General features: G+C 43.7%; 1 protein-coding gene and 1 long non-coding RNA gene across 8 annotated transcripts in view; both read right to left on the bottom strand.

Moving 5' to 3' along the window:
- The window catches only part of TAFA4 (TAFA chemokine like family member 4), an 81,553-nt gene extending 63,257 nt beyond the window's left edge, over nt 1–18,296 (bottom strand). For 2 of the 5 annotated variants that reach the window (XM_032699492.1, XM_032699496.1), the window contains exons 1-3: nt 16,854–18,296; nt 16,607–16,670; nt 15,900–16,089 (exon numbers count right to left, since the gene is read on the bottom strand). The gene's annotated coding sequence lies outside the window, so the exon portion shown is untranslated. Of the gene's footprint in view, nt 1–9,264; nt 9,407–9,886; nt 9,965–15,899; nt 16,090–16,606; nt 16,671–16,853 lie in introns of those variants that run through there. The other 3 variants (XM_032699493.1, XM_032699495.1, XM_032699494.1) reach the window with 3 other exon arrangements.
- Nucleotides 18,297–23,125: 4,829 nt separating this feature from the next.
- Nucleotides 23,126–24,464, bottom strand: LOC116792353. 3 transcript variants are annotated; one of them, XR_004359091.1, is made up of 4 exons: nt 24,391–24,464; nt 24,096–24,285; nt 23,451–23,640; nt 23,126–23,366 (listed from the first exon to the last, which is right to left on the bottom strand). It is a non-coding gene; the product is annotated as an uncharacterized LOC116792353 (long non-coding RNA). The 3 variants fall into 3 exon arrangements; XR_004359092.1 differs by lacking the exon at nt 24,096–24,285 and adding an exon at nt 24,018–24,070 and having other exon boundaries at nt 24,391–24,459; XR_004359093.1 differs by lacking the exon at nt 24,096–24,285 and adding an exon at nt 24,018–24,070 and having other exon boundaries at nt 24,320–24,424.
- Nucleotides 24,465–26,807: the final 2,343 nt, after the last annotated feature.

Genomic DNA, 26,807 nt, shown 5'->3' with positions numbered 1-26,807 from the left:
AAAATGCTATTGAGCACATTTTCATACTCCTAGAAGTCTGAATTATGAACCAAAAGCTTGACAGTGTTCAGTATGACTAAAATATACATCATGATAATTTTTCAAAATGCTTATAAATAGAAAAAGGAAAAAGTAGAAAACTATTATGACAGCCCAATTAAATGCTTTAGAAAGTTCAGACCTAATGCTGGGTTATATTATAAATGTCGCTATCAAAAAAGCTTCATATTCTGTTTTTTATTCTTTATTATTTATTATTCTGTATCTTATTTATTAGTATGAGACTGGAAGCTAATCTGTAGCACTGGTTAGATGCAAGTGTCTAAATGGCTATCCACTACACAGTTTTGAAATATTTGCACATCAAAACTAACTCTGGTTTTACACTTGGGATTCTAAAGCTTTATAAAAGACACCGTGAAAAGAGTAAACTTGAATCTCAATTTCTGGAGGAAACAGACTTTTTCTAGTCATCTTAAGTGTCCTTTTCTTCTCAAGGTGACCTTAACTTTCAGATTTGTAAAATGGTTTCCTCTTGCGTTCAATCCTACTGTGTAATAAGTTTTAAAAATGACTATTTATCTTCTTTAATATATTAGTCATATACAGCAGGAGAAGCCTCTGTGGGAATTTTTGCTATCGAGTTTGCTCAAGCTTAAGTCAATGCTGATTTACAAGATATAACTTACGCTTAGTAACAAACAATCATGGATATATTTATTGGAATAACATCATTCCATTCTCCTTCAGCAGCGTGTTTCGTTTATCAGTTGCAATACTATAGATTGGTGGATATTTACAGTGACCGAGGCAATTTGAAAGTAATGCTTTTATGTCGCCCATCTTATTGTACTTTTACAAGCCTGCATCGCTGGCATTTGGGAAATAACTAAATCTGATGGTTCTGAAAAATGTAAATGAAATGCAAATGAACTGGGCAGGTGTATGTTATATTTATTTCTGAGAAGGGAGAATCAGTGCATTGCTCAGAAACTGCCCATTGCAGAAGTTGTATTTAAGAGAGTTTAAAATTTTTTAGATCTTGCCTTACTAATCATGACCTCAGCTGCTTGCACCGTGTAATGACAATAATGAATAAACATGCTGTGCTTATGAAGAACTAGAACCTAACAAGCTGATCAATTGTTAATTCTATAAAGTGACTAAAACGTGTCTCCACTATCAATAAGTAAATCAGCTTCTATTTGCAGTACTGATGCACCTTGTACACACCCTCCAGCTATCCTGCCCTTCTCTGTAATAATGTAATTATCAGTTTGGTCATATTTAAGTATAACCTGAAGGAGATTTGATATTATTTTGGTCTTGAGGGTGGAAATAAAGAAGGAAAAATTGTTTGGGTATTTAAAGAGACATTGCATTTGTCTGGAGGATGCGGATTTTCCTTTTGCCCTCCAATTAGTTATACAAAATTATTCCTTTGAAAACCAATTATTTTACAGCATTATTTTTAAATCATACAGGCCATTATCAGATAGACATTCCAGAGAAGAAGGCCTTTTTATTATTAATGCCCTTTTGCTCTAAGCATCTGTAACAAAGAATTTAAACAAAAGACAATAATACTCATTAACTGTAACTGAAGATGTTTCTGCTGTAGAAAAAAAAAAAGAAAGGCGTTTAAAATAAAGCCAGTTTGGCTTTACTCAGTATTTTTCCTCTTATGGGAGGAAAACACAGAAGGTATATCAGATTTTTAGCCATAATACAATTAAGCATATTCCATATATGCAAATTATAAATAGCTGCCTGTCTCCACTGTATTTCCAAGCAAGATTTAGGAGTAATAGTTTATTCACTGCTGAAGAACATGTTCAAGAAAAAGAATGCCTAATACTTACAAAACCCAAGAATTTTGCTTAAATGACACGTTTTCCTTCTCATTCTTACAAATATCTGCAAAGACACTGGGTGAATGCAGCTACCTGTTCATCCACCCAAAAACACAACCCATCTGGGGTGCAACCTGCGAGCAAACTGCACCTGGAGCATTCCATAGCTGAATGATACACACTGGCAGGATGAGTAATTGTATTTAAAGTGCTGAACCCTTTTCAGAGCTATAAACAGTAATTATTCTTAAAGGTTTCAGGTTTCTGTGACTATTCTTCTATTGTTAAACTGACATATATACCATAAAAATACATTAGAAACATCTACAGGAAGGAAATGTTCTGGAGGGAAATGCTCTTAAGTATGTGGATAAGCTCAGTACCAATTAATTTCTAACACTTAATGAACTAAATGAACCTATTAATTTCTCAGGTGGAAGGTTACACTAATTCTGCCAGAAATTGTCCTGCTTCACCTCAGATCCATCCCTCCATTTCAATTTGGTGTAGAAAAGGAGGGATAGTCCTTTTTACATACTATTCTCCTAATATAAGACAGTTAGTGCAGGTTTTTTAAAGCAATTTTTTCTACAAAAATTATGTCCTTTTAATGGTCCATGAACAGAAACAGATCTATTACTAAACAAAAGCAGAATGAATCATTTCACCAGCACACCAAAAATATGGGGATAATTTAGTGCTAAAATAATTTTTTTTCTTTTTCCCCCTTCAGCCCGAGCTAAGCCCAAACACCCATAACTGGTAAGTATTTCCACAGTCAAACTATTACTCCTGTAGTACCTTTCAGCTAAACAAGCCAATGTCAAATACTCTCCCATGTACCTCCAAATAATGGGTATTAACTCAAAGGTTCAGAGACGCTGTTCAACGGAGTAACGTAACAGGAATACACACGTATGACAATCTTTCTGTATTCCACAAAATGACTAATCCTTTGTTTAGATTCAATAACCTATTTTATGTGCAGGTCCACTCACTGCTGTAGATCTGTGTTTGGGGAAAATTTTATAACACTTGACTTCTAACCATGGTGCTTCACAGTCATTAAACTGACAGTGCTCAGCACAAATAGTAATGCAGTGAACACGAGCCTGCCAGACAGTCAGGATCAGGCTTTCACAGCTGCCTGTATTCATGCTGGGACAACTCCAGTGAAACCAGTAAAATGCTCTTGGAGTGAGGCACAGCTGCACATATACAGAGACAAAAAGGTTTAGCTTCATAACATCAATGCCACCTGACCAATGTTAAATTCACTGGCTTGTTGCATCCTGGTTTTCCTCAGGGAGGAAGCAGTACTGTGGCCCCAGAGCAGAGCAGCCACGACAGCCTTCTCTCATGAAGGTCTCCTTGCCTTTTCTAGGAACAGGGCAAATGGACATCCTGAGTACAGCCCTGGCATTGCCACAGCCCCTGGCAAGGCCAGAGGAGGAGGTAACAGCAAAGGACAAGACATGACCACTCCTTCCTTCCTAGTAACCCTGTCTGCTGAGCATTTGCCAGTAAACTGGAATTTAACAAGCAAGGAACATGAGCTGCCTGAATGCCCAGTGAAGGGACCATCACCAGCACCCAGAGCTTCTCTATTTTCTTTTCAGAATTATCATAGAATGATATGGGCTGAAAGGGACTGGAAAGTTTCAGCTGCCTTGCCATGGGCAGGGACACCTTCCACTAGCCCAGGTTGCTCCAAGCCCCATCCAGCCTGGCCTTGAACACTTCCAGGGATGGGGCAGCCACAGCTTCTCTGCCTAACCTGTGCCAGGGCCTCACCACCTCCATCATGAAACATTTCTTCCTAATATCTAAATTTCTAACACCCTGTAAACCTGCTCTCTTTCAGTTTAAAGCCATTCCCCCTTGTCCTATCACTACATGCCCTCGTAAATTATAGGGAACGGAGTCCCAAAAACTGAATTAAGCAGGGCATAATAACCCCAGTACTTGTGTCATAGAATCGTACCTCCATTAAAGAACTCAACCACACCTGTTTAATAGTTCAAACATAACAAGAACTTTCATTTAGGAGCCCAAGCTGAGTTAATTTTGCCAGGAAATTATAATACAGATTTTATTAATTTCTGAAATACGGCATTTCTCTTCCTGTCTCCAACATTATTAGCATCTTACGGTGGCTTGAATTAAAAAAGAAACATTTATTTTATCACCCTGGTATCAACTCACTGCAATATAACATTTTTGAAACAGGAAAATATCACAGCTTGGCATCATAAATTCAACACAGCAACAAGATAAATCCTTCCCATTAATGTAAACCGCTGTACTTCACAATATATCTGCATCTGCAATGCACTTCTGTTTGCTGATCCGACTATCATAAACACACATAATTCTCATTGAATAATGGAAGCAGCAAAGAAATCCGAGGGTAACTGCTCTCTAGACTAAACCAGCCACAGCCTGGTCCTTCAAACAGATTCACTCATGCAGGGATGTTCCTGCTTTTATATGACAGCATAAAATACCATCATCCCCACAACTGGAATCTACATAACACAGCAAATAACACCGAGGGGCAGTCACTCCTTAATTACACACGCACAGAATGTGTGGTGGAAGTTTTATTAACTTGCAATATATATAAATCCCAGAGATGCATATAGAAGAGACGAGGTACCTTATCAATTAAGAGTTTCTGAATTTCTCACTGAATACCTGAGCTGACACCGAAACGACTCAGAAAAGAGAGGAACTCGTTTAATTTTGTCGAAAAGAAAAATCACTAACCCTTCAGTGCTTCCTACAACAACTCAATTTCCACCTTTTCCCCTTTACACTGAGATTAACACTCAAACTCGCGCCAAATGGGAATCTGGCACACAGTTTAGGAAATGCAAACACATGAATTAATAACCTGAATTATGCAAATATGAACCCGAAATTCGCAATTTGTTTTAAAAAGCTGAAAGGACTCCTGTTAATTGGTTTATCCACGTCTAGGCATTGCTCAAATGCTTCTGGTTTAGTTAGTAGCTTCTTGCAGGTCAGAAAAAAAAAGCCTACAAAGAGGAGCTAAAGCAGAGTTTTTCTCCCTCCTTTATATGGACAAGGTTTATTGCTTCCAGAACCAGAAACAGGCTGTTTGCAGTTAGACCATGTCCTTCAGCTCAGAAGGATGCAGCACATGGCTGAGCTGTGCTTGGCAAGCGGCTGGAGAACAGAAAGGGGAAAGAGCTCTGCATCGAGGGTCAAGGACTAAGTTCTTTAACCATCTTCTACCATTACGTAACACCAAGGATGGGATTGCTGCCCCTCAATATATTTATCCTTGGTACATCTCACAGCACACCTAACACAACTGTTACTTTAAAAGTGGGAGGGAGAAAACTCGTACTGAGGCTGTGCAGAGGGAAATATCCTTCTAGCAGAAAGGCCTGACCCCACCAGAGTTTTCATTCCATAGATGTTCCCTGTAAAGTGTAACTGAAATTGTAACACAACAGAAGGGGCAATAAAAACAACAGGTCACCTTTGGAGTCACGGAGATACCCAATACCACTTTCCTCGTTTGAGCTTTACTCTGGCATAGTTGTACCAAGTCCGAGAAAATCAGCCTTTCAGCTCACAGCCTTTCCAAAATAACTGCTGGAAAATACAAAATAGAGGAAAACTGGCGAAATCCACAGTGCTTTGTTCCTCCTTACAAGCCTCTTCAGAATAGCAAAGAGGCTTGAGTGGCACAGTCCGACAGAAATCCCCACTGCTTGCAAGTATTCAGGATGCTTTGCCACTGCAAAGCAGCCCAGCTCGAGCTGCCTGACCTCAGGTGAAAGTGTGCTGTGATCTTCTGATCTGCAGGGCTGGCACCCGCTTCAAAGCAACCGCTTGCATGATGGTTATCACATTTTTCAAAGGGAAAAAGAGATGCTGAAGGAGTTCTACTAGACCTCGAGAAGGGGCAAGGAGTCCCAGGGCCATAAACTGTGAGAGTGAGACAAGGAAAAATCCAATACCTTGGATGAAAAGTATTTATATAGGAAAGATCTTTATTCTGAATGTGCTTCCAAAATCCAGGAAAAAATAGGATGCTCGAGGCTCTCCTCAGGAGACTGCAATGAGGCTTAGCACTCCAAGGTACCTTGTTGATCCATATTCATATTGATAGTGAGTTTAAAACAATAAAAGATTGGTCTTAGGGTGTTATTAAAGATTGACATTCCAAACAAAAACAATTTTTGCATCCACCAATTCAAGCTTAGTTCTAGACTGAGCTTATTTTTTCCAATGGCCAACATAGGTGGCAATAAACATAATAATTTTAAGATTTCATAAGAAATTTTATTTTGCTTGAACCTGAGAATTAACTGATTTTCATCAAATATTTTTCCATCAAATGTACATACAAAATATGTACTCTTTTTTTTATAACACTTGAGGAGTACTGGCCAAATTCTGCTCTTTTCACTCACAGCCCCCTCCTTAATTGGGCAGCTTTGCCTGAGAGAGGACAGCAGGTGCTGGCCTTCAATTAATAGAAAACTGGCATGGGGAGATCAGGAGCTGCTCACACGTACCAGCAACCAGTTGCCAGTTCATATCTAATCCAGAGCAGTCACATCTGGAAAGCAATACCAGGTAACACCTGAGCTGTATGACCAGGAGAACTGGTAGATTTAATCTAGTTCTTAAGGGTCTCAGTAAAGTCAATGTGAAACTTTTTATGCAGTTAGAATAATATCCCAGAATTACCAGAGCTGGAGCAGCCTTCTAGGCAGCTGAGGAAAAGGGCCACAGAATAAGTGGCATGAACCCAGACAATCTCTGCACCCTGGCAAGGCAGAGGGCTCTTCAGTGTTGGACTAAAATCTATCACCAAGGCTCTTGTTTCATTTTGCCTGTGTTTTTCTTCAATAATTAGGAGCTTTTTAGCCATCAGAGTACATCAAACCTGTACCTTCCACAAGCATTGAAGTCACTCAGACAAATATATCAAACATCAATATGAAACTAGAAGGGGAGGGGAAGAAATCTGCTACAGCATCATCTAAAACATAAGACACTAAGTAATAGCATTAAAAAAAATCTATTTCACACAGATGAAAATCATTACAGTTCTCTAGAGACCCTCTCTCTCTCTCTGCAGCAACCCGTGTCATTTCCTAGCTGGTAAAAATGTGCCACAGGATATCAAAAGACTGTAACGTTCTTCTAATTTTAATATTCCTCTAATCCAATAATGGCTTGTTTACTGCTTTCTAATTTAAAGGTAATTCATTAGATGTATCCTGTCACGTCTTATTGGCAACGAAGGCGTAAGGATCACACACAACTCTGAGGCATGTCAGTCATGTTGCTAACACTCTGTGTGGGTCCCTCAGTGTAGAGGGCTGTCGATGCAATGGCACTGGCAGGGGAACGTGTGTGTGTACCTACATATAAATTACAACCAAAAATGTTAAAAGACTTGAGGGATGAAGTCTGTACGCAAAAAATTTACTCTCAGCATTAATAATTCTGGCAAACGGGAAATATTTAAGGCAATATAAGTGATTTGTCTGCAAATATTTGTGATAGTGGCACAAAGAGTCTTGCACAGCCTGTGGGGAAGCCCCTGGCTGACCTGCAGGGGACTTGGATGAGTCTGCTGTGACGGTTAAGGAAACATTAGGCAGAAGAGGTAGCCTGAACTCCGAATTGCACATTTCAGGAGCCAGACCACACCAGGCAACATCTGTTGCAATTCTGCAAAAGCCACCCAAGACAGCTGAGTTTTTGAGCAACCCTAGAGCAAAGGAATAGGAACTGAGGCCGAGGGCTTCAGACCTGCTAGACCTTGGCAGCAGGGAAACATCGAGGTCCCGGGGTGAAGCACAGCAGGAGCCACAGCAGGGAACACGTGCTCTCCTGCCTCACCAGCCACGGCAGCATCCACCTGGCTGCACGGCTTCCCTCCTCACTCCCCTGGCACGGGGGCTGTGCCAACCTCCACGTGAGCAGCTCTACTCCAAGCAATAAGGCAAAGGAGGCAATTTACTACAGGTGAAACCACTGTACGCTCAAACATGCTGTTCAGGTAGTTCTTCTGCCACAAGGGCTTAGAACTCTGGCTGTTTATACTGTCAGAAACCAGCTCAGTCACATTACCTCTCTCTGTGCCAGGGAACTAATATGTCCATATTCAACAGCCTCTTCCCAAAGAGTGAAACCTTTAACCAACCAGACTAACTACAGACATGAGGCTGTTTATTGAACGGTGACTGTCTCAGAAGAGGACACAAGACTGGGAAATACAGTCACACTATGCTAGGAAACCACCAAACTTGCATTACTCCTTAGGAGCATGGCAGGATCACCACATCAGTTTGGAAGACAGTTTGGGTCAGTATATGTGCAAACCCATGCCCTCATTGGCTGTCGGTGATGTCATGCCCGTGCATTAATCCCCGGTGACTGCAGGTTTAACATCACACGTATCACCACATCATCTACTAACGACAATGACCGCCCGCCTTGGAGGAAATTACGCGAGCAGAGAATAAAGCAACTTGTTGAAACAGGGAAAGTCGCATCTCTTAAGTGCTTATTTCCAGCTTTTCTTTTGTCAAAGTGAAGTTGCTGGGGTCAGGATATAACACATGCCTCGCTGAAAGGAGAGGGTATTGTTGGAGCCCTCTTTAAAAGAAAGTAAATCCTCGAGATCTCCCACTCAGAAAGATGAAACTGCCAGTGGTGAGAAACCAACTGATCTGGGAAATGAAAGTATTTCAGGAGCCATAAAATCGGTTGCTGAAACTATAAACATTTTTATAAAGGGGGGGGGGGAAAAAAGAGTGGTATTTGCAGATCAAGCTTGTCCCTTTTCTAGCGACACCTCCATCACTAAAATAACGGTGGCAGTAAATGAATTGAGTGCAGACACACTAGTAGGGAGGTATATTTAACTCTAACATCAGTACTTGAGTGTTTCGGACTGCCACTCACACAGCCACTCTTCCAGCGCCGGAGCCTGCCCAACCCGCGGGGTTCTCTCCACACCTGAGAAGAGCAAACACCCCCGACACCTGCGGCACGGGGGGTACCCGGAGCAGGGGATCCCGCTGCCCCCGGCCGGGCAGCCCGCCAGCCACGCAGGGCTTCTTGGGGAACAGATAAGCCACTGTTAAGCCACCGCACTCCCGGTAATTGCGCTCCGAGACACAAGTTACACGGCAGACGAAGCGATGTTTCTCCCGGCTGCCTCCCCCCGGCGCGGATCACACACACGCCGCCCGGGACGCGCAGAACCGACCACCAGCCCCGGCAGCGGTGGGGACACAGCACAGCCCAGCCCAGCCCCTCCTGGACGGGAGCCCCAGCTCCGGCTCTGCCCCGGATCGAGCCCCAGCCCCGCACCTCCCGGCCCCCGGCTCCGCTCCCCGGTACCACTCACCTGGCCGCCGTCTCGTCCAGGAGCGGCTGCGGAGGCAGGAGAGAGGTGCGGGCAAGGGGGAATCACCCACCAGGGAGCGGGGAGCGCACCCGGCGTTCAGGCTACCGGGAGGATTCTCCACACAGACTCCCGCACGTAGCGGCGCATCGCCCAAAGTGGCTTTGGAACTCCCCTCCCACTCCTCCTCCTCCTCCTCAGAGACGGGGTTGGAAGCGCAGTGTCACGGCTTCGCTGCCTCTCCCACCTCCGCTCCCCCCGTACCTGACCCCGCCGCGCACGGCGAGCGCAGAGCCAGCGCTGCTCGGGCGAGGTGCCCTCTCCTCCCTCCCTCTCTTCCTCCTTCCTTCTCTCCCTCCCTTTCTCGGCTCCGGGCAGCGGGATGCTGCCGGGGAAGATCGCGCTGCCTTCCAGAGGCAGAGCCCTCCCTCAGCCCGGGTTTTTAGCCGCCTGACGGAGCCCTGACCTTATTTCAGCATCCGAGTGGTCGCTGCTCAGCCGAGGGAAGAGACAGGAGATGTTTTCTCGCTCGCAGCCGGACCGGAGTTCGCAGCATCTTTGGGAGGCAGCTGCAACTTGAGAAGGGTGCGGGGGGTCAGGGCCACAACCTCCCCCCGCCTCTTACCGCATGTCTGATCGCTGCTGCCCCTACCCCACAGTCCTGCGGGTTATCAATAACTCATCGCCTTCACAAATTTAGTTTAAATAGGAAAAATGAAAGATGGTGTTTCCCTGGCTACAAAGCCGGGGTCACTTCAACAGCTTTTCCAGCAGCCACTGGGAAACGGATTCTGCTTCTTGCTCTGCCGCTGTGCAACCTTTATCACCTCACTTTACACCCTCAGTTTCTCCCGTAGCTCTGGTGCTTGCCTAAACAGTGATGTCCAAATACGTGTTTCTGTGGGAGTCGTGAATTTAAATATGTATAGAGTCCCATTTCTGTGAGAGAGGGCAGTGTCTCACCGTTGGTGACCGTAGGGCTCAGTGCAACAGTAGGTTCACCTCGGCTATATTACCTAAATCCTGGTGTGATACAAATCATCATCCTCCTGGACAAACATTCCTTAAATTGGAAGAACCACTGAAAAAATGCCTTGTGGAACAGGGCAGGCTACTTTCATCACAGGAAATCACTCGTTGGCTGCTGCTGTGGAATTGCATATTGCCTTTCGAGTTGTCTTTGTGCAACTTCTCTAGTGCACATGTGAAAAACAGTAAAAATCTCAGCAGCTTTCACACCACCATTCATTGTAAATTAATAATACAGGAGCAGACTCTCACATCCTGGATAAATGCATTTAGCCTGAAAGAAAGGGTCCATATCCCCTTAGCTCTCCCTCATCTCATATTAGCACAACTCAGCTATGCTCTTTCAATCAACAAGAGTTATGATACAGTCAAATATCCATCTCATTCCTTACATAAGGAGCTGTCACCTTCTTGCCTACTGCTCCTGGCATTTAACACCCCTCCAGACCTCTAGTGAGCCTAGAAAAGGGGACACAGAAAAGGCAGAGAGAGGAGGGAGCTCCAAGGTTGCATAAAGAAATGTGAGAAGTAGATCTGGGGGAAAGGGAGAGAACTGGATATACGGATGGGAAAGGGAATGATTTAGAGGACAGGAGACAGAAATCAGCAGAAAAAAGGTCTGGTCTTTCTACCTGGAGTACAATTTGTTGAAAGTAGACTGGTTAGGACATCAGACAGGGATTACATAGGATCAGCACCCCCTGGTATGTGGAGATAGAGCAGTTTACCAGCTGTGGGTGCTCTTACAAGTGGGCTGCTGAGCCACAGAGGACAGGAGTTCACAGCTCTCCCTGGTCTGGTGCTGTCCTGTGCTCACATTTCCTTCCACAGCCGCCATCCCTTAGTCTCAGTTTTCCCATCCAGACAATAGAGGCAGCCACATTTCTTGTGCAGCATTGCTGTCAAAATGAATTAAGAGGTCCAAAGAGTACTTTGAAATGCAGATATTATGCTCACTGGTTTTAATGCCTCCAAAGCGGTCTCCAGATATCTCTAAATCCTCAGGATATCCCTGATCAATTCCTGTTTTACAGATGAGGAAGCCAAGCAGAGGGACGGATGCTTTAGTCCATCTCTTTTATGTCAGGTTCTGAGGGTCCCTCTGACCTTGCCATGGCTCAGGTTCCCAGTTGTTGGCCCACAGTGTCCAAGCCCCATCCAAAGCCACGTTTTGCTGATGACACAGAACAAGCATCACAGATGCAGAGCCTTCACACCTGGTTACTAACCCCCTATAAAGCTATTTCCTTCGAGAGGTCAACACCCAGGCTTGAGCTCCCATCCCCTCCACCTGGTGTGACTCACATATTTATGGCATCCACTATGCTCTGCAGGCCCCCCTTCTCAGAAAGCTCGGGCACTGTGGGGCTGAACTGTATTCTCCTTGCCTTTGCAGGTGTACTGGGAAGGAGCAGGACACGGGAGCTTCTAGTCCCCAGGCCTGTGATCAAATTATCTCTCCCTCTGTCACACATCCTAATCATCACAGCTGGCAGTCATGCCAACAATATTAACGCTGCTGAGTAGCTTTCAGTTTTGCAATTAGCAGGGTTTTCTGCTTCCCTCAAATAAAAAATAGGCTTGTACTTCTTAACACTGCATGAACGATACAGATACGTTCAAGGCCCGTGTTAGTGCCTTGTTGAGATGAACCAACATTAGAAGTGCTGGAGAGATTTTAAATCTTTTGGAGATTAAAACGGTTACAAAGCTTATTATTTCTAAACATGTTTATCCTGCCTCTCTTTTTTGTTTGCAAAATTAGGCAAAGCACAGTTTAAATAAACAACTATTGTACTATTAAACATTGATTAAAGAAAAGGATTCCATTTAAATTATTAAGTGGTAAGATAAAAAGCATCCCTTCTCTTTTGTACGCTACTTTATTCAGAAGTCAAACTTCTGTAGTCTCACTGAATGCTAATGAGCAGCATAATAATGCACAAGGGCAAGAGGGGGCTGAGTAATTAAAAACAGAGGCCAGAAATCAAAGGGCTTGAAATACACTTACCAAAATAATTCAATTATACATTAGAAACCTGGAATAATCAAGACACATCCCACAGTTTCATTCATCATTATGCCCCAATTTAATATCTCTACTGGTTTGGTGAACACAGGAAGCAGCAATTGGAACTTTCATGTGCGAGGCCTCAGCTGAAGAGACAAAGGCAACGTGCACTCAGGTCCCATCCTCATCACTCTGCACCTTGCAAATGGCTTTACTTGACTGAGTATATTCTCAATTATCTGAGTTAGGGAAATATTTTTGGTCACCAGCTATTTCTGTACTTGTTGAATATTCCTATTTTCTCTGGGTTTGCAATTAATTAATACAAATCTCCACACCCACCATTTTATCTTCCCTATAAGTCCACCTCCCACCTCTCTCCTGGGCTTCACCTTTTCTTGTGGCTTCAGGCTTTCCTGGTGGTCCACAAAAACCTCTGCCAAGCAAAGCAGTGGGCAGGTTTGTTCAGCAAACTGTGTATTTAGCTGGGATGGCATCGTGGGACTTTGAGGTTTCCACGCAACACAAGCTGGGTCAAAAAATCCTGATGTAGCTTTGCAATGTCAGCACTTTTATGAGCCAAGGAGTCCCAGAACAGCTTCTAGTCTCCAGGATAGCAAAGGGGACTGTAACATTTTTAGGAAATTCCAGCGGCACATTATAAAACAAGGAAAAAAGAAACTGTTTGATCTCGTTCGGTGACTTTGGAGATCAACAGAGGATTTATGTTATTTTGCCTTGATGCAATAAGCAATGATCAAACTTAGTCCCATTGCACTGGCAACAGCTTAACGGGGGGACCTGTAAGTGATGCATTGTCAAGAACCAAGGAAAAACCAGAAAAACTCAACAGGAGGTTCCAGCTGACAAAGGAGAGTACTTTGTTCAAAAAGTTTGCAGATGCACAAATTGTTACCTCAGTTCTGGTACATAATTAAGGCAAAAACAGGTGAAAAATGTTGGAAACAACCCATTTCAGAAAAAAAAATAAATAAATCAGAAATTTCAGCAAACCCAACACTCAATTGCACTCAGCTTCCTGAGGAATTAGTCTCATTGTCTTATTATAATTTTTAAAGATTTAAGCACAGAGACTACTAGTTGTCTCTAATGAGCAATGAAGTCAAACTAAACACTGCTGTGCTCCATGAGGTGAGAGGAGACCATAGGCCAGCACAGGTCACAATATTAAATGGTGACAAAGGGAAACAAGAATCTCAGGTCAGGTTTTCCAAAACTAGGGGTCTTAATTAAAACAAAGGTTATGACTTCAGCAGTTGGGTGCTCTTTAGCACAGTCCCAGCTATTACTGAGCTTTGTTGCATCTTCCACTCAGAACAAAACAAAGGGCTGCATGCGAAGAGCGAGGGAGCTTCAGCCAGTGCATGACAGCAGCTAATGTGGATATCTCCAACTTTCCCCAGGCCTATCAGCCACATCTTCCTCAATCAGAAATAAAACTCTCTTTGAGATGATTTGGCTTCCCCCAGAAAAAAAAAAATACACATTCCCTTGTTAAAAGGAGGATCATTAAAACAAACAAATCAGCCCATAATGTGAGTGGAGTAGTGTTTGCCAAAGGAGGAGAGGGAAATGTGCAAGACAGATATAATTTCAACATACAGTGAGTTAGAGAGCTCATTTTTTCCCATTTTCCCAGTGATGAATTCATTTTTAGAAGAGAAGACACTAACCTGCACATTTCTTGATTTTGCAGAGGGAGTGACTGACAGGGGGGAGCTGTAAATGGGGGCAGAGCCTGAGCTACACCGGAGCCCCACTGCTCAATATTCATTTCTCAAGTTTGTGGCTGAAATACTCTAATAGATATCTTAGTGACATCCTCTTCCGAGAAACAGTCCAGGGCAGTAATTCTGACAGGACAAGTCAGCTGTAATGAATCTCTTTCCTCAGCACAGATGGGGCCTCGCTTTACTCACATGCATGGCTCCTTCCACTTCCTAAGACTACATGGAGACAAGAGAAAGTAGCTCTGGCCTCTTATCTTACCTGCCTTAAACAATATAGTGGAAATCAATACATGAACTTCATTTTCTTTAAATATGCAATTACATGGAATAGATTACAGAAGTGACAAAACCCAGAACAACTCCACAAACACAGAGCTGGTCTCTGATTTCTATCAATACAAGATGAAAGTTGTGTAGTTGTTCATTTACAGCTCAAAGCTGCGTTATTTTCCCTAACTCAGGCTATATTGGTAGCCATCTGAACTCTGTAAAACAGAAATATCAAGCCATCTTGATATTCCTTCCCCAGTAAATAACGATTTAGAAAGGAGGGGAGGAAATCTCCCTTCCCCTCCCTCTTTCAATTCATTAAGTTCAACTGTGATAACCAGTGAGGCATACAGGAAAGGGTTAGGTATCTCGGCCTCTGAATATTTAATTCAGGACTAAATGTAATGCACAGCATCCTCACTCCCTTGGGAGTTCAGCAGCCAATATGCCAATGAATATATCCTGACAATAGTGATTTTTTCTGCACTTTGGAGGCATGAGTGACATTTGCTCACCACATATGTTGCATCGGATGCTGAGGTCTACACTTGTGAGAAATTAATCAGAATCCATCTGTTTCCTTCTCATCCTGGACAATTTCATTACAACTTAACCAAAGATTATAGGATTCCCATGTCTGTGTCCCCAGCCCCCAGCCCAGTCTTGGTGTTTCCACACTGAACGATTAAAGCTGCTTAGTTTAAGTAAGGTCAGAATCAATCTTCCTTCCTGCTGGGAAAAGCATAATGCTCATGAGCAGGGTCCAAAATCTGCTCTAAATTACATGTAGGTAAATCCAGAACATCCCTACTGAACCATGGGGGTTTAGATTTATCATGGAGAAGGATGTGGACCTTGATCTTTCAATGCATGTTTCTGGTGGCTGGTTTTGAACGACTTCAGGCTCAAAATGACATAAAGTCAATCACTGCAGGTCCTCTGTTATGTTTTCATTTACCTGCCCAGGTGGTGAGCAGAGGGATGACTCAACCCTTCTGTGGGGCTGGGAGATACTGTACCACTGTTGGGAAAAGTGTTCTGTCTTAAAATACTCCCTGTACTTACATAGACAAGTTCCTTGCTTACTTCTTATTTACCAGTACTTCCTTAATTCAGTGTAATAGCAAGGGAGAACTGGACATAAAAATTGCTTGGACTCTGGTTTATAATGCCAAATTTTGCACAGTGATGGATGAATATCTTAAAAAGTGGGGTTTTCTGAGAGTTCTTTGGACAAGGCACAAATGGCACAGAAAACTCCAAAAGCACAGACATCCATGGGAATCTGTTTCCCGATTGCTTGGTGACAGTTGCAGCCAAGCCTGTAAATGTGAGGTTTCTTGAACAACAGAAAAGCCAAAAACAGGAACCCAGAAGTGAGGTTTTTGTTACAGAAACCACAGACAGAGAGATATGGACTGGGATGGCTGGGAAAGCCCAGCAAAGAGGGAAATGAACTCCAGTGATAAGGAGCAGCTGTAGCAACCGGGGTCTGCATGTCCGGGAGGCAAAACCTGATACAGGGGATCCAGACTGCACACAGGGATGGCAGGGACCAAAAACTTTCTGCCACTTACCTGTGAGTGCTTTGGCTGCTCGGCCTGTGTGCTTTGAGGGTACTTGGAGACATGAGATTTTCCACCAGCTTCAGCAGCTCCTCCTTGGAACACCTCTTCCAGTCGTGGCTGGTCCCACGGTGCCACTCGAGGTCCAGATCCTGTGCTGAGAGGTGGCAGAGAGCAGGTGCTGGTCCTTCTGAGCACTGAGCTGCTGGGCAGGAGCAGCAGGACTCCAACAGGGTTAATGTGGTTGCCCTAAACTAGGCAAACACCCTCCAGCACTGCAGCTTCATGGGGACCAACCCCAAAACCTGAGCGTGCTGGCAGCGGGAGAGGAAGGAGACAAGCAGGCAAAGCTGTGCAGGGCCGGCCAGAAAAAGCAGCTTTGAAAAACAGCTTGTGGCAATGAGACCTCGAGCAAAGAAATTCATCCAGCTGTGGGGAGGTGGAAGCTGAAGGCAGACGAGATGTGCAAAGCAAAACACCACTCAGCAGCCTGAGATAGGAACCACACGAAGCTCCCTGACCCCGCTCGGAGCCGCGCTGCCTTCCCCACTTCTCACAGCCATTATTCCAGCTGACTTGCAGGTACCCGAAAGTTATTTTTGAAATGAAGGTGCATTCAGATCGGCCTGTCACAGCCTGTCTTTTCAATCAGGAGCTACTTGATCAGATGCTTTTTTTGCTGTAACATAATCACATGATAGCAGGGCTTTAAACAGGACCCATATTCCAACTCCAGTGCTGGATACTTCCTTGCCAGAAAGATATCAACACATTGGGAGATAGCTATAAAAGAAAAGAGAGATCTTGCATAAATTATCTTACGCTATTTATAGACATGGATAGCAGTCTATCCATGGGACCATCTGCTAATCTGTGTCCCATGGCAATTAAAGTCAACATTTCACCATATCTTCTCCATCAAGGGCTGAGATTATACACTGAACTCTTTTTTTGTGCAACACCAACCTTACAGCTGTGCTGTTTAGCATCTCTTTCCAACTTTCCATACCACTTCCCATATCCACTCTGTGAGTGCCTGCTACAAGAAAGGAAAAACTCAAATGGATTATTCGTATTAATATGTAGTAAAAGGGCCAGTAGGTGACAAAGGCTATATTTAATTTTTTGGTTCTCAAGAATTTCTCTGTTTCAATAAAAAGAAAACAGACATTATGCACTAAATTAATGAATTTGTATATTTGGTACAAAGTGATCTTCATACAGTTTAGTCTTTTCAGTGCTCCTTGTTCTAAACAAACCACGTAGATTTTCAGAAGTGACTTATGATTATAGACACTATATTTTTAATCATCCAATCCAGGATGCTTCCAAAAATTATCCAAAACCTGTGAGAAGACCTCTCACAATCTCATTTTCTTCAAGGAAAGCTGGAAACCTAAAATAAATGGCATCCAAACATTTTGCTTTAGAAAACACATAAAGACAAAACCCAACTGTGCTTAATGTATAGTTTATCCATATTATAGATATAGGGAATTTTCTGAAGTAACTTAAAAGCTTGAGTCCTACTGCCTTGTTCTGCATCTTTTTATACACAACACATTTTTATTACTCCATGTAATTTTAATAATTTATACTGGCACCATCACTTTAGCAATTGCATTCACTACATTTAGCAACAGGAGTTACTACAAAAGCAAGAAAGAAAATACAGAAGATTCGATTAGTAGGAAGATTTGCAGAAAGGCAATTGTACAGCAGGGCTCTTGCTCAGGCAAAAGATATTATTTTACAGAAAGAATTACAGAAATACACGTTTCATGGACACCAATACATTTGGTTAATTTAAAAAAAAAAATAAATAAAGGTTTTCTTGGCTAGTGAGTTGACCAGTTATACAAATAAGAACTCAAGCAATTCTTCACCTCTGTCATAGCTGATACTACAAAAAGCTTCTTTTCTTCCAGCTGTGTTGGGATGTGTGTGTGAGAGAAAGAAATGGAGACGTTAAGCAGTGATACAACCAAACATTATCCCATTGTTGGTCTGAAACTTACTGCAGTCACAAGACAATTAAAAGTTATGTGAGCACAGAGCTTTCCACAATTTATGCTGCCTGAGCTGCTCTGTGTGGGAATGATCACGTCCCAGATCTCCCACTCCCCTCCCTCTGGTTTTCCTTTCCATCAAAGGATACAAAAACTCTGAGAATGAAGAGGCTTCACATCCATGACTGTCTTCCCACAGGTCCAAACTCTCTGCTCAAAACCTAAAGGTTATTATTCAAAGTCCTAGAGGAGAAAAATGGTGTAATGCCTTCCCTCAGCATCTAAAAAGACATAACAGACCATTACTGACTACGGATATAAGATACACAGAGTATACCGGGGCATAGATGTAAGTATTTGTGGAGAGGTTTTAAAGCCATTGTTGTCCATTTTTGCACATTAAAACCCACAAAGAGTTTTATTTAGAGCACTAAATCCTTTCATTTCTCTCTGGCTGGATTTTTGACTATTAAAATATTCATCATGCACTCCAAGAATCTTGATGCCAAGTATTTATTTTATTTTTTATAACCTTTTCAATAGTTTCTTTAAAATACCTTCAGGTGTACATATTGCTCTTGAAAAAACACCGAAAGGAAGATTTTATTTTAAAACAGTGAGAAATGAAGCATCAGGCACTGCTGAGACCTCAGTACAACAAAGGGGTGGATTCCACGGAAATCAGTGCTAAGGGGAGACAGAAGGGGCATTTTTTCAAAGTTGAAAGTTTCCAATGTGAAAATTCTTCAGGTTTCACATCAGAAGATGTAACTTTTCTGTTGCCAAATAGCGGGAGGGGTGGGGGGAAGGCTTCTACAAAAGGGATATTTACGTCAAAACCTCCCGTTTGGATTTCCTTTCAGATGGGCAATATTTTTTGTGAGGCGGGTGGCTGGCACTGAGAGAAATCACTATTTTCTGTTTGAAAATTTCCCTCTCTTTTGCCTAACAGGAAACCCCTGGCCCTGAAATGATGCTTGCAGGCAGGGGGCTGACACGGCAGTGGTGCTGCTGCTCTCCCTGCAATACCAGATCCGTGCCTCCCACTTCCTAACACAGCCAAATGGGGAGCTGCTCCCAGCTCCTGCTCCAGGCAGCCTGGGGATGTCAGTGTGGAGCAGCCCAGGCTGTGCTTGTCAGAGACAATGACAGAGCTGGCCTTCCCGAGGTGAATGTTGAGTCTTGTTACCCAAAAAAGCTGTGGATGCCCTATCCCTTGAGGTTCAAGGCCAGGCTGGAGGAGGCTCTGAGCAGCCTGGTCTAGTGGAAGGTGATCCTGCCCATGGCAGGGTGGGTTGGAACAAGATGGAACAACCCAAACCATTCAGTGATTCTACAATTCATTCTCTGATTCTATGACTGTCATGCAGTGATGCACAGGGTGTGCCCCTGCAGCCTGCTGGCCCTGCACACTTGGCACAGGGGCAGGAGGGGTCACGTGCCAGCAACGGGGATCTCCTGTCCACAGTGATGGGATCTCCTACCCACAAAGGTGGGATGAAGGGCACAGATGCTGCAGCACCATCAGTGGTACCAGCTGAGCCTGTAGCTCACAAGCTCATCCCAGCACTGGTTTCCTGGCCAAAAGATCAGCAGCGCCACAGAGGCTCAGCCCACCTTGTCCTGTAGCTTTTGGGATGGTGGCAAATCAGGCACATTCTGCCTGGGAAGGTGCCTTGGATGGAGCCTCTGACAGAGACCACAGCCAGGGCTGGCTCAGACGCCTTCACACCCCGTGACGTGCTGCTCCTCACCCTGCAGCCTCCTCAGCTAGAGATGCTGAATGTGATCAAATGCAATTTGGCAGCTGTGAAGCTCAGTTACAAACTGCCTGGGAAGAGATTACCTTCGGCTTCCAGAACATTTCTTTTAATCTGAAGAGAAGCAGACACCTCCCCTCTCCTCCCCATGAAGCCTCCGCTTTATGCATGGAGTCAACCTCATTCTCAACACCACATTTTGAACCATTATGTTCCCCTCTATATTCCCACATGGGATTTAATTTCTTCCATGTGGGGAAAAAAAGATACTTTAAATGTCCTTCCTTCTGTTTCTTCTCACAGAGGAAGGAGTCAAAGGGTGAGATGCAAACCTGAAAAATTATACCACACTTTCACCGACTGCTTCGGTATCTCCTCCAACACCACTGTGTCCACCAGGGCTCCTCAGAGGACATGGGTATGTTGCATCCTCAGGTGATTTCTTACAGAATTTGTGCCATTGCTTCTCTGTCCAAAGGGCTTTCATTCTGCATCTATATAAATATAGAAAGCAGAAGATAATGTTTACCACCTGTATTCTCCAAGGAGCAAGGGATGTGCTCGTACATAGTTATTCCACCTGTCTTGTTTTCTCTCCCAGACACCAAGATTAATGAAAAAAGGCAAGTAAGACTGCATTTGTAGACACTGACTACATGATTACTGAACACAGAGCTTAACACTGAACGTCTGGGTCATTTAAAAGGTGACATGCATTTGTGAGGAAACACATTTAGTTTATTTATGGACGAGAAAGGGACACAGTGGATCCACTACATCATAGGCTTCCCAAGCAAAACGCTCCAGTCAAGGCAGAGTAAGTGAAGACATCCCTCAACTGAGGAGGAAGCTTATTCTTTTTGAACAAATTGCTGGTCCTCTGGTATATTAGCTATCATTAATGGATTAAATAACTTTTACTCCAACATGACCTGCTATTTCCACAAACAAGTCTCTTACCTTTACCACATTTATTTCCCACAAACTCTTTGATTTTCATTTAATGTCTACCTAAAAGGCTAAGGACCCAGGCACTCCACTCAGTTGCACTGACATTATCTTTTAATTAGCAGAGGTCACTTAATGCTTTTAGTACAATCAACAGTTGCTTTCTTTCCTTGATCAACTACAAGAGCATCATGGTTAATGCAGACTGATTAAAACCTGAAAATCCTTTAGCGTAGAAGTATCTCAGGACAAGTATAATCAAGCTATTGCACATAGATCATTTTCCTTGACAGCTTTGATTGCAGCACCACCAGGAAGAACAATCCAGCACCTGTGGGTTTCTCTTACACTGTGGGTCTCACCAGAGACCTGCAAAAGCCATGGGTGAAATTAATCCCCAGGACCACCTCCAGCTGCATGTGTTTGACATCCGTGGAGTGTTTCCAAAACCTTGCCTCAGAAGAGGGAAAACTAAAATTAGGTCTCACATGCAATTGATAAGTGATAAGTAAAGTTCACCCTGGAGAGATTTACACAGCTCCCTGCTCGGCATTGCAGCTGAAAGCACATATAAAAAAATGGGACCCATCATTTAAAGTCTTGCAAGTATAAATCAGTCTCCTCACACTTAGATGAAGCTGAGATCCTTCCTCAGTTTCAGCAGAGAAAGACCTATTGGGTGTTTGGTAGGGAGAGACTTGTCTGAAGTGAACAAGTTTTTTGGGGATAGGGACTATGTTCAGTTCAAGACAATGGCAAGTCTTATGCTTCAGAGTCACCTGCCCTGTTAAGAGACAGATTTAAAAGCTAGAGGCAAACAGAACGGGCTACTGTCTCCAACGCCTAATAGTATTGTTAATCCTTATCCTTTTGACCCATGCACAAAGAAAATTATTCCAGGAAACCAGTGGGTAACTACTCCTTTATAATCCCCATATTATATCTGCTACAGAGGTTGCAAAGGCAGTAAAATGAGAAGAGCTCTTACCATGCCTGTTATAAATTAACAAAGGCTTTTAATCTTGGTAACTTCTTATTGCTAGACAAGGGGCATATGACAGAAAACATACAACAAACAACAAAACCAGGATGAACCAGACCAAAAAAAATAAAAATAAAAATAGAGCAAGCATGTCCTTTTAAAAAACAATTATCTAGAGCTCCCTTGGAATGGCCATATACATCCCCAGCCCAGCTGCTTTCATCTCCTCCGCTGCATTTAGGTTATGAAAGGATTTAGTTTCCCAAGAAAAGAATTTGAGACACAAGGAAGGCAGGGCAATTTTGAATTAAACAGCATGACTATGGTAACATCTGCAATAGATTGGATGCCCTAAACACAGTGCAGGAGAGATCTGTTGCCTTATCTACGGTTTGGTAAATAATTTCTCCTACCTCAAGGGTCATTACATCTTCAGCTCTTTCTGTCATTTGTGATTCCACTGAGAGGCTGAAGAATAAAGTCTCTACAGGTGCTTATGGTGCAAGTGAGCAGCTATAAATAACATCCCGGCGTTCGGCTGCGCGGGATATAAAAACCTCATTCGCTTCCTGACGTCCCTTCATTAGACACCAACTTTCAGCCCTACAGATCTCAGCATCTCCTGACATCAAATTTGGCAGGTGGTCACTAAGCAGAAATATGAGCCATTAGGGAAAAGGTTTTCTTTCACCCCACGTCCCCAAAGCTCCACAGTGATCTCCTGAGAGAAATGGGATCTGGGATAGGGGGAAATCCTGCCAAGTGGCACATTCCCAAACTGGTGATTCAGCACAAAAACCTTCCTCTTCAGTCCTAGAGTCTGAACCCGTTAGGTGGGGGATAACATCCCACGAGGAGGGAGCAGATCCCCAGTGTGGGGATGCACTCACATCTCTCCCCAGCTGCTGCCAGCTGCTGCCAGCACAAAATTCCCTCAGAACCACCGTGAGCTGCCCTGGGAGCCGCAGCTACAGCTCCATTGCAGGCTGAGGTGTGTGAAAATAACCCCCTCAGTCTGTGGCTGGAGACTGTTTCTATTACTGGGGATGAGATTTAAGACTGGGGCTGGTGCAGCAGCATCTCCCTGCTGGTCCCTGGGGAGACACGGGCTCAGCACTGCCTGTGGAAGGTACCGGCACAAAAAGGAGCTCAAGCACAAGGGCTGTGAGGGAAGCTCATTGTATGGGTGCTGGTTTTTGGATAGTGTCAAAAATTCTCTTAATTAAAGAGAAGAGGGAAAATCAAAATTTCATACACAAGGTATTAAAACTAAAAGAGCTGAGGAGAAGGTGAAGGGGCACTTAGATCAGGCAGGCAGAGCTAGACACGTAAGCGATGCACAGAGGACCTCATGGGACAAGGTTAGGACAGAAGTGACAGCTGGTCTGAAGAAATAGCATTTTAAGATCCAAAACCCTGTCAGGAAAACCCAACCGCGCGGCCGATAGAGAAGTTCAATAAAAAATGGGCAGGCAGGAAGAGGACACAAGGTACATAAATACATGCTTATTCAATAAAGCAAGAAATGGAACAGCAAAATTGAGCAAACAAGGCTGCCCGGTGGCAGGAGACAGCCTGATTTATTTGCCTTGCTGAAACACGGCAGCGTGGAAAACATAGCGGGGAAACTGTGTTGTCTCGGTAGGAATTATTCAGCAAAGGAGGGTTTAGGTCATGGCTGGAGCACCACAAAGAGCCTCTGGAAGCCAAGTTTCCACAGGAAGAAAAATCACACCGGCGATGCATAATTGATGCAGACGTACCAGGAGCGTTGAACGCTCTGGGGACGGAGAGGAAAATTATTTAAAAGAAAAAGAAAAATCAACAAACAGTTAATAATAAAGCAGTAGTGACTACTAATTACCTGTACACAACTGATTACAGCCCATGCCACAGTGACAAGCTGTTTCTTAGCAACTCAGAGGCGGCTTTTGGAAGGGCTCCTTCCAGGGAGGGAAGCTCCCATCTCCAGAGGAGCAAAGTCCAGCAGTAAACTCTGCCTGGACCATCTGGTTTTAGGGGCTGTGGGGCATTGTAGTGAAGTATTTTATCTCCTATAGGAAGAGAGCACACACCAAAAAAAAAAGCCCACAACCATTTGGGAACATGGACAGGAATCAAGCAGTCCTGTAAAGGAGGCTATTCAAACCCCGGACTTGGCATGGGGGACACCCAGGAGTTTCTGGCAGAAGGGAGGTGCAGAATCTCCTGAGTCAGCAGCACGGGGGAAAGTGCAAATTCTCAGGGCCAGATGGCTTCACCCAAAAGCTCTGCAACGGGAGAGCAACTGAGCCTCTAGCACGGAGATCCCTTCCCATTCACATCAGGTGTCCCCCTTCTTTAGGAAATGCTCAAGACAAATCCATTTCCCTGTCACGATTTTTTTTAACTCGCTGAGGAAGTCGATTATTTTGAAAAATCAGTAAGTTACCTTGGTGAACAACGTATTTCTGTAGAGAAAACTGGACCTTTCCACATGCAAATCTGAAAAATAATAAGGAAAACTCACATATAAATCATATGAAATTTGAAAACTTCTCAGGAAAAGGTGCTGGCAAGGGTTTGTTGATTAGCTGAAATGTCCAGGAGAGAGGGAATATTTCCATGGCTCAAGAACTGGTTAAGATACAGGCGTAGGTGGTTAATTTTTAAGAGGATCAAAGAACTGCATCACCGTTGATGTTTAATAAATTAATGAGCTGGAAAAGCACACAAAGAATAAATGTCAAATACCAGAGAGAAGCTAGGAAAACTCCAGGGACTCAGAAATCTGCATGAACAGACACACAGAAAAATAAACACACCCAGAGCACGATGCAGCCCTACTGCATAGACATGAGGATTTAAATTCACTGGAAATTGTTTCCAATAATAATTATTAGTGAAAAAGAACAAAATTAACTGGAGCTGCCTACAACAGCCCTGCCAAAACTTTTCTCTGTGGAGTGCTGGCTGGGAGAGTGGCTGGAAGGAGCAGTGTTCCCATGTTCAGTGACATCAGACCCCACCTCTGACACAACCCCAGTGCCACTGAAATCCCAGGAGGGGCAAGTTGTGGATTTCAGTGAGGGCCCCATCTGAGTCCTATATCTCAGACTGATGGCAAAAATTCAAAGCATAACCAAAAAAAAACCACCAAAAAGAAGCAGTCTGGGCCTGATTAACTCCCAGAGTAACTGAATATACTGGATGTAAATTGACACTTTCCTCCAGGGAGAGAAACTTGAGATGTCTTCTTCATAAAGAGGAAAAGGAAACAAAATTTTTAAAATGAAGAATGTAGATGGCCAGAATTTAAAAAGTGATGGAAAGATAAGCTGGGGGACAAAAAAAGCTGCATGAAACGTGCTGTAATTGCCTCACAACAAGTCAATGTCCAGTAAGACTTTACCCATGGTGGGATTTGCACGAGGATCTACACAGGATCCACAGTCACATTCCTTTTTACCCTTCCTCATCTAAATGTTCCAAGCATAAAATTTGATAAGCAGGTCACTGTACTGCTGCATTCAGGAGTAACCTTTCTCACACAGCAGTGCTCTGACGTGCATTGCAATGCAAATATTCTCATGAAAGATGCTTTAATAAACCGCTCTATTAAAAATAATCTGCCAGCAGAGGAGTATCGACTGTGCAAATATGATATTGGAGAGCTGGGAGAAAGTAAATATGAGAACAAGTAAACGTTATTTGGTCAGGAGGGGGCAAACCCCAAAAGCCCTAGAAATAAGTAAAATGTTTATTTGTTTAAAACATAAGGCAAAAATATTTAGCCACGTGCTGAGTCAGTGGGATCTGGGATGTCCTCAGCCAAGTCCCTTCTGCTGAGAAGAAGCTCCTGCCAGGCAAACAGGGATTGTGCTTCCTCCTGTTGTTCCCAAAGTGACAACAACGTCCTCAACTGATGTCATTGCACAAAGCTAATATTAAATGCTCTCAAATATGATTAACAAAATACAACTTACATTAAATGACCAGAAAGCTGTCAGTTTTGGTTTTCAGTCCTAGGCTTTCTCATGAGTTCCTAACTCAAAACGAAAACATTGTGGCCATTAAGTAAGCAAAGATTGATTTATTACACAACATTCAGAAATGTTTTCTTTGAAGCATTAACAGGTTATTTGAATGCATTAACAGGTCAAATAGTTCCGACTTTTTCTTTGGTTGGAATGTTAAAAACACTCAATTGACAATATCCAGGGCAGTTTTGCAACCAAGGGCATAAGCAGGAGGTTTGGAGCAGTTGTGCTCCTCTTAATTTACTTAACCTTTTTTTGTTGTTGTTAAATTAAGGGATTTTAGTATTCTGCACTGAACCAACTATCCCGTTTTCTTTTGTTAGGGAAAAGCAGGGCTACGACCATGACGCCTTCCGGACTCCCCGTTCCCGGATGCAGACCCGCCTCGCAGACACTGCACATGGAATCTGGGGGGGTGGAATGGCACATCTGGCAGAGGTCCAAGCACCATACCCAGGGAGCAAACAGATTGCTGCAAGAATTCCAATCAAAGCATCGCTCAGGCTTCGCAATGTGCAGACACGTTTCTCAGCCGCAAATGCTCCTGTTGACAGTTACCCAACTTTGTAATTAATGACGAGACAGGGAATACTTTGTGCTCCAGGTGCAATTCCACCAAAGGGATCCCCTGCATCTCACCCACGCTAACTCAGCTGCTGCTGCAGGAGGGGCTGTGACGGTGAAATGGATTTTCATGGAGTCCCGGGAGTGGGACTCCAGGTCCCAGCAGGAGCGGGGGTTCCACCCAGCCGTCTGGGTGCTGAGAGCTGCAGTGTCCCGTTCTCTAAAGTGCCACTGAGCCACGTTCTCTCTCAGAAGAGCTGCCAGGCTTCAAAGCAACACACATTCAAGCATCACTTCAGCACATATTCGAGTGCTTTGCTGGAGCTGTAGCGCTCGAGCTCTGGCTGCCCAATTCCTTTTGCTGCCAAGCCCTCTGCTCCTCACCAAGCAGGAGAGCTGGCGTGGGCACAGGAGGCGAGGGCTGGAGGATCAGCATCCCACCCACCCTGCCCCTTCCCTGCTGGATAGCCACTGACACGGATACACAAATAACTGGTAACATTAAGGCACTGGGGAGGAGGGTATTTTGTAAAGCAGAACGCAGACTGCTTAAATAATGAATTAAGAGGCATCAAAAATGCGTATGTAAAAGGACAGAGGGGGAAGGTTTGATATTTTAGACTATGCTAGACCACAAT

This window comes from Chiroxiphia lanceolata, chromosome 11 (genome assembly GCF_009829145.1).
Source record: "Chiroxiphia lanceolata isolate bChiLan1 chromosome 11, bChiLan1.pri, whole genome shotgun sequence".
NCBI lineage: Eukaryota > Metazoa > Chordata > Aves > Passeriformes > Pipridae > Chiroxiphia > Chiroxiphia lanceolata.
The sequence above is the reverse complement of the archived record's forward strand: the minus strand, read 5'-3'. Positions and strand labels throughout refer to the sequence as shown.